The sequence below is a fragment of the Hypanus sabinus genome, chromosome 17 (genome assembly GCF_030144855.1).
Source record: "Hypanus sabinus isolate sHypSab1 chromosome 17, sHypSab1.hap1, whole genome shotgun sequence".
NCBI lineage: Eukaryota > Metazoa > Chordata > Chondrichthyes > Myliobatiformes > Dasyatidae > Hypanus > Hypanus sabinus.
In genome coordinates, this window is record NC_082722.1 from 63,196,187 (window position 1) to 63,203,038 (window position 6,852).

The following is a 6,852-nucleotide window of genomic DNA, read 5'->3' on the forward strand; positions in this document are numbered from 1 at the left end:
GTATTGCATAGTACTCTTTTAGTTTTAGTAAAGTCTTTAAAGTGTATTCCATAACGGTATCTGGTGTGAGTTTGATATGGTGTGTGTGCGCGTGGCATAAACTTGATTCTCAGAGCACCTGCGTGTACGGGAGGTGGGGTTGGTGAGGGGCTGGATCTCCTTTTCCCCTAGACATATACCAGCCTGTTGGGTAAGTGTTACATGTATTTTCACAGTTCATTGTTGTTTGCACACAAGCCAAACACTCAAACTGGTGCAGTCTTTTGTTGATTCTAATATGGTTATTATTCTAGTATTGGATTTATTGAGAATACCAACAAGAAAATAAATTTCAGGGTTGTATATGGTGACATATATGTACCTTGATAATAAATTTGAACTTTGAACATTGATATATAAGCTATTTTACGCATTTACAAACATTTGTATATTTATTCTGTTTTTTATTATTGTGTTCTTTATCAGTTGTACTGTGTATGTTAATCAAAATGGCTTCTTTGTTTGTTAAAAGTAAAACTGCTTCTTTGTTATGCTAACTGGTGAGAGAGTGCTTTTCCTGCAGAGCATTCTCGAAGCTTCTCAAAGATTGGTTGGGTTAAAGTTGCTGATAGCAGGGATTGTATTTATTTGTTAACCATTTGGGTTGGATGTTATTTTCTCTTGTGGGTCTGCGAGACGGGATTGCACAATCTTTTTGGGAGTCGGGAAGAAGACGGCGAGGAAGGTGGACGGGTGCGGCACTGATGGTCGATCACCGAGGGTGGTCCCAGGTGCGCAGGCCATGGAGGTCGGAAAAGAGCGAAGAGTGCTCGGAGGATTCAATGATTGAGCTCCAACGATGTGCACTAATTGACTGAACTCTGATAAGTTTTGGCGCCTTTTCTTTATTTTCTGTCCCTTCATATATATTGTATTGTAGCGGTGTGCTACACGCAGCGCTAAAATAACGACACGGAGTCGATAAACTGCAGTCAAAGATAATTTTATTCGAACTTCACAGCCTTGCTTTAAAGCCTCCCTCATCCCGCCCTCCCCGGGCGGGGATGCTCCAAGAGACAAGTACTCACAAACCCCCACAGGCCTTTCCCCCTTTGTTGCGGACCTGGCCTTTTTGCCTGCACGCTGGCTATTTGTGAGCCGGTTCGAGTGTGCTAGGAACTGGGTCGCCACATAATCCCCCCACCCAGAACCGGCGATACACCCCTCAATGTCCACAGTCTGGGCCGGACCCTGTTTGGGAGGTCGGCCTCTGCGCCGCAGTGCCGGAAACTCGACCGGTTGCGCCAGGTCCACATGGGCCAGTTTGAGGCGGTCCACCGTGAAAACCTCCTCTCTCCCCCCAACGTCCAGCACGAACGTGGACCCGTTGTTCCGGAGCACCGTAAATGGCCCCTCGTAGGGCCGTTGCAGCAGTGGCTGATGCCCGCCCCGTTGTACAAACACAAAGTTACAGTTCTGCAGGTCTTTGGGTACGCAGGTCGGGTTCTGCCCATGCTGCGAAGTGGGTATGGGGGCCAGGTCACCGAACCTCTCGTGTAGTCTGCCCAGGACTGCTGCGGGTTCTTCCTCTTGCCCCCTTGGGGCTGGTATGAACTCCCCGGGGATGACCAGGGGTGCGCCATACACCAACTCGGCCGACGAGACGTGCAAATCATCTTTGGGCGCCATGCAGATGCCAAGTAGGATCCAGGGAAGCTCGTCCGCCCAGTTAGCTCCTCGCAGGCGGGCCATGAGAGTCGACTTCAGGTGACGGTAGAAACGCTCCACCAGGCTGTTCCACTGTGAGTGGTAGACAGTGGTGTGGTGCAGCTGAGTCCCCAAAAGGCTGGCCATAGCTGACCACAGGCTGGAGGTGAACTGGGCGCCTCTGTAGGAGGTAATGTGGGCCGGGACACCAAAGCGAGATATCCAGGTGGTGATCAGGGCTCGGGCGCAAGATTCGGAGGTGGTGTCAGTGAGCAGGATCGCCTCTGGCCATCTTGTGAACCGGTCCACGATAGTCAGCTCCACGCGACACTGGCAGGGGGCCCACGATATCCACATGAATGTGGTCGAAACGCCGGTGGGCAGGATGGAACTGCTGCGGTGGGGCTTTGGTGTGCCGCTGAACCTTGGCTGTCTGGCAGTGCATGCACGTTCTGGCCCATTCACTGACCTGCTTGCGGAGTCCATGCCAAACAAACACGCTGGAGGGGTGCGCCAAGTTATGAATGGAGTCGAAAACACGGCGCCGCCAGGCTGTCGGGACGACGGGACGGGGCTGGCCGGTGGCGACGTCACAGAGTAGGGTCCTCTCACCTGGGCCTACAGGGAGGTCCTGGAGCTGCAAACCGGAGACTGTGGTTCTGTAACTCGAGATCTCCTCATCTGCCTGCTGTGCCTCTGCCAGCACCTCAAAGTCTACCCCTTGGGAAAGGGCATGAATGTTAGGGCGAGAGAGCGCATCCGCCACAACATTGTCCTTACCCGAGAAGTGCCAGACATCCGTCGTGTATTCAGAGATGTAGGACAGATGACGCTGCTGGCAGGATGACCAGGGATCGAACACCTTCGTGAACGTAAAGGTAAATGGTTTGTGGTCCATGAACGCGGTGAAGGGCCGACCTTCTAAGAAGTACCTGAAATGCCGGATTGCCAGGTATAGCACCAACAGTTCCCGGTCGAAAGCACTGTATTTGAGCTTGGGTGGCCGCAGGAATTTGCTGAAAAACGCCAGGGGTTGCCAGCGACCTGCGATGAGCTGCTCCAGCACCCCACCGACTGCCGTGTTAGATGTGTCCACTGTGAGGGTGGTAGGGACGTCCATTCTGGGGTGCACTAGCATCGCGGCGTTCGCCAAGGTTTCCTTCATTTGAATGAAAGTGGCGGCGGACTCCTCGTCCCAGGTAATGTCCTTGCCAAACCGGACAGCAGGGCGAACAGGGGGAACATGATCCGGGCAGCTGAAGGGAGGAAGCGGTGGTAGAAATTGACCATACCTACAAATTCCTGAAGGCCTTTGATCGTGGTGGGTCGGGGGAAATGGCGGACCGCATCTACCTTAGCGGGCAGAGGGGTTGCCCCGTCTTTAGTAATCCTGTGGCCCAGGAAGTCAATGGTGTTGAGCCCGAACTGGCATTTGGCTGGGTTGATTGTTAGACCGTAGTCACTCAGCCGGGCACAGAGTTGAAGAAGGTGGGACAGATGCTCCTGACGACTGCTGCTGGCTATGAGGATGTCGTCCAAACAGATGAATGCGAAGTCCAGGTCACGTCCCACCACGTCCATTAACCGCTGGAACGTCTGTGCGGCATTCTTCAGGCCGAACGGCATGCGGAGGAACTCGAAAAGGCCAAACGGGGTGATGAGAGCTGTTTTGGGGACGTCATCAGGATGCATCGGGATTTGATGGTATCCTCGGAAAAGGTCCACCTTGGAGAAGATCCGTGCGCCGTGCAGGTTTGCTGTAAAGTCCTGAATGTGCGGCATAGGGTAGCGGTCCGGTGTGGCAGCCTCGTTCAGCCTGCGGTAGTCGCCGCATGGTCTCCAGCCCCCTGTTGCTTTGGGCACCATGTGCAGGGGGGAGGCCCATGGGCTGTCGGACCGCCGGATGATCCCCAATTCCTCCATCCTCTTGAATTCCTCCTTCGCCAGTCGGAGCTTGTCCGGGGGAAGCTGCCGAGCACGGGCGTGGCGGGGTGGTTCCTGGTTCGGGATGTGGTGCTGTACGCCGTGTTGAGGCATGGCTGCTGTGAACTGCGGTGCCAGAACCAATGGGAAATCCTCCAGGACCCCGGTGAAGTCGTTGTCGGACAGCGTGATGGAGTCGAGGTGAGGGGCTGGCAACTGCACCCAGGGAGAACGTCTGAGAGGTCTCGGCGTGGACCAGTCTCTTCCTGGGCAGGTCGACCAGCAGGCTGTGAGCCCACAAAAAATCCACACCCAGAAGCGGTTGGGCTACGGCGGCCAGTGTGAAGTCCCACCTGAACTGGCTGGAGCCGAACTGTAGCTGCAACTGACGTGTGCCATAGGTCCTTACTGTGCTGCCATTCACGGCCCTCGGGGGGGGACCCGGTGCCCTGCTGCGGGTGTCGTAACTCGTCGGAGGTAAGACGCTGATCTCGGCACCGGTGTCGACCAAAAAACAGCGTCCCGACCTTCTATCCCACACATACAGGAGGCTATCCCGAAGGCCAGCCGCTGTAGCCATCAGTGGCGGCTGGCCCTGGTGTTTCCCGGGAACAGGCAGGGCGGGCGACAACGGCGGGACTCTGTGCCCCACCGCTGGTAGAAACACCATTGTTCGTTGGGCTCCCCACCCCTGCCTCTGGGGTTAGCGGGCTCTGCGGCCGGGCCTGGACTGGTTTGCTGCTGGGAGCGTGGCCAGGTGATCTGTGCGATGGACGCCTCACTCACCTTCTTGGCGTTCCACAGCAAGTCCGCCCGGGCTGCCACCTTCCAGGGGTCGCTGAAATCCACGTCGGACAGCAGCAGGTGTATGTCCTCGGGCAGCTGCTCCAGGAACGCCTGCTCGAACATGAGGCAGGGCTTGTGACCTCTGGCCAGAGACAACATCTCATTCATTAAATCCGATGGAGGTCTGTCTCCCAAGCCAACTAGGTACAGTAAACGAGCAGCTCACTCATGCCGTGAGAGTCCGAAAGTCCTTAGGAGCAGGGCTTTCAATTCCGTGTACTTGCTGTCTGCCAGGGGAGACTGTACAAACTCCGCAACCTGGGCCGCTGTGTCCTGGTCGAGGGAGCTCACCACGTAGTAGTAACGGGTGTCCTCTGAGGTTATCTGCCGAACGTGGAATTGGGCTTCTGCTTGCTGGAACCATAGGTGAGGTCGTAGCGTCCAGAAGCTTGGCAGTTTCAACGAAACCGCATGAACAGATGCGGCGTCAGTCATCTCCGGTCCAAAATCGTTTGGACCGTGGGGGTCACCAATTGTAGCGGTGTGCTACACGCAGCACTAAAATAATGACACGGAGTCGGTAAACTGCAGTGAAAGATAATTTTATTCAAACTTCACAGCCTTGCTTTAAAGCCTCCCTCATCCTGCCCTCCCCGGGCACAGATGCTCCAAGAGACACGTACTCACAAACCCCCGCAGGCTTTTCTCCCTTTGTTGCGGACCTGGCCTTTGTGCCTGCACGCTGGCTATTTGTGAGCCGGTTCGAGTGTGCTAGGAAGTGGGTCGCCACAGTATCATTATTAATCTCTTAGATTTATAAGGTGTATTCTGTAAACGTACCTGGTGTGAGCTTGATATTGTGTGTGCAAGTTTGTATTAGCGTGTATTTCACAGCATCCACATATACGGGAGGCGTGGTTTGGTGGCTGAACGAATTTTCCCCTAGACATACACCAGCCAGTCGCATTAGCGTTACACAGTGTGTTTTTTTTAAAATTCTGCATCAGATCTGCAGTAACAATTATTTAGTTCTCTTTTACCCTAATGCACTAGAAATGACATTAAACAATTTTGGATCTTTAATCTTCTAGAGATGATTTTTGTCTTTTGGTCTGAGAGTCCTATCAACATATCACACATGCAGTGAGCAAGAGCATGTCAGCAAGGTGGGAAATAGAAATCTGGTGTAATACTCTATCTAGACCCAGCAGAAAATTAACTTCACATTTAACTAATCCTGTGGTGCACAACTATTCAGAATCCAGCTCTTTCACCTCCACCACCAAATTTCTGAACAGTCCATGAAGCCATTAGCACCATCTGATTATTCCTTCATTTTTGCACTATGTTAAAGGCAAGCTGATGGCTTTATTTGCAGCAGAGGTTTTGCACATATTTGATTTGTAGCCTGAATGCAAATCATTAAAAAAAAATCTAATGGTTCAATTTAATATCAGAGAATGTATACGGTATACAATCTGAAATTCTTATTCTTCACAGACATCGACAACGTCTTTTGCAGCCCACAGCAACCATGTTCTGTACTTGCAGTGCTGTAGACTTCCCTTCCTGGCTGTCTACCTATGTCCTTGCACAACCATCAAACTATAGCACAGTTTGAGGGAAAGTGCAGTCTCTCTCAATTAAATGAGTGCATAGGTAAAAAGATACACCCATCAATTATTAAAAATCTCCAACATCACTGGAATAGAGAAGGTATTAAGTTATATTATCTATAATTTACTTAACTAAGGTTTAGCAGTGGGGAAGATTTTATCAAAATAACTTTGTCAGCACTTGTTATATCAGATCTATTCCAACTTCTTTGACTGTCACTACTGTACACCATTAAACAATATCATTCTTACACCATTTTTAAAGAATGGGATTGGATTAGATTGAGCTGTTTTCATGGTCCATATTACCAGTAATCCACTCAATCTTGTCCAAATATTATTGAACAGCGATGCCACAGTGAAAAGACTTTGTTTTATCTAGCCAACTTAACAATTGCGTGGTTATAATGATATCATAAGTCCTAGAAACCATTTGAATTTAATTTTAAGGACTCATTTCCCAATGTAAACTCGACCCTTACAAATCTTATTCTTTAACTTTATATTTTAAAACTATTTTATTTCTTGATAAGCTTCAAGCATTGTAACATCGTCAACTCAAAAGTAATTAGATTTTAACTTTTGTCCCAGGAAAAGAGAATTGCTTTAAAAGCATACTGAAGTGATTTTAAGTGTTTTAATTTTGACTTACTTGTTTATTATTTTAATTAAATTTTTGATTGATTTTAATAGGCTTTGAATATTTTTCAATGTCAGAAACATTTGGAAATGTACAATATTTTTGGCATATTTGACAACCACCTGTGCCCTATGTGTGAATTAGCTGTCTGTCTAAGAATTTTCAGCTCTTACATGGTGGGGCTTATCTGACTCCACAACC